This window comes from Orycteropus afer, unplaced genomic scaffold (genome assembly GCF_000298275.1).
Source record: "Orycteropus afer afer isolate SDZICR_OR568_19922 unplaced genomic scaffold, OryAfe1.0 scaffold00277, whole genome shotgun sequence".
NCBI classification, from domain to species: domain Eukaryota; kingdom Metazoa; phylum Chordata; class Mammalia; order Tubulidentata; family Orycteropodidae; genus Orycteropus; species Orycteropus afer.
This window is the reverse complement of record NW_006921864.1, coordinates 85,453-86,468: the sequence shown is the minus strand read 5'-3', so window position 1 is coordinate 86,468 and position 1,016 is coordinate 85,453.

Sequence of the window (1,016 nt, the reverse complement as noted above, 5' to 3'; positions counted from 1 at the left end):
AGCCTTCTCTTGTTCAGGGTCCCAGTCAAAACTAATAGCGTTTTGTTGTTAGGTGCCATCAAATTTGGTCTGACTCATAGAGACCCTATGTGCAGCAGAAGAAAACACTGCCCTGATCCTTTACCATCCCATAATCCTTGCTATGCTTGAGCCCATTGTTGCAGATGCTGTGTTAATTCCTCTTGTTGAGAGTCATCCTCTTTTTTTCTTTACCCTCTACTTTACTAACCATGATATCCTTTTTCAGAGACTGGTCCCTTCTAATAATGTGATGAAAGTACATGAGACCAAGTCTGGCCATTTTTCCTTCTAAGTAGCATTCAGGCTGCATGTCTTCCAAGACAGATTTGTTTGTTCTTCTGGCAGTCTGTGGTATATTGAGCATTCTTCACCAACACTGCAATTCAAAGACATCAACTTTTTAGGTCTTCATTCATTGTCCAGCTTTCACATGCATATGAGGAGATCTTAAATACCAAGGCTTGGGTTGGGCACAACTTAGTCTTCAAAATTATACCTTTGCTTCTTAATACTTTAAAGCACTCATTTGTCACAGATTTGCTCAGTGTAATACAACATCTGATATCTTAACTGCTGCTTGCATAGATGTGGATTGTGGATCCAAGTAAAATGAAATCCTAGCAAACTTCAATCTCTTCTCTCAATTTTTTCTCTGTTGTTCATTGGTTCAATTGTGTTTTCTTTATGCAAATATGTAATCTATACTGAAGGCTATAGTCTTTGATCTTCATCAGTAAGTGCTTCAAGTCATCTTCACTTTCAGTAAGCAAAGATGTCTCTTCTGCATATTGCAAGTTGTTAATGTCTTCCTCAAATCCTGATGCACATTCTTCTTCATATAGTCCAGATTTCCAGATCATTTGTTCAGCATACAGATTGAATAAATATAGTGAAATGATACTACCCTGATGTACACTATTCCTGATTTTAAAACCCACAATATCCCCTTTTTCTGTTCTAACAGCTGCTTCTTTGTCTAAGTACAGATTCCTCAA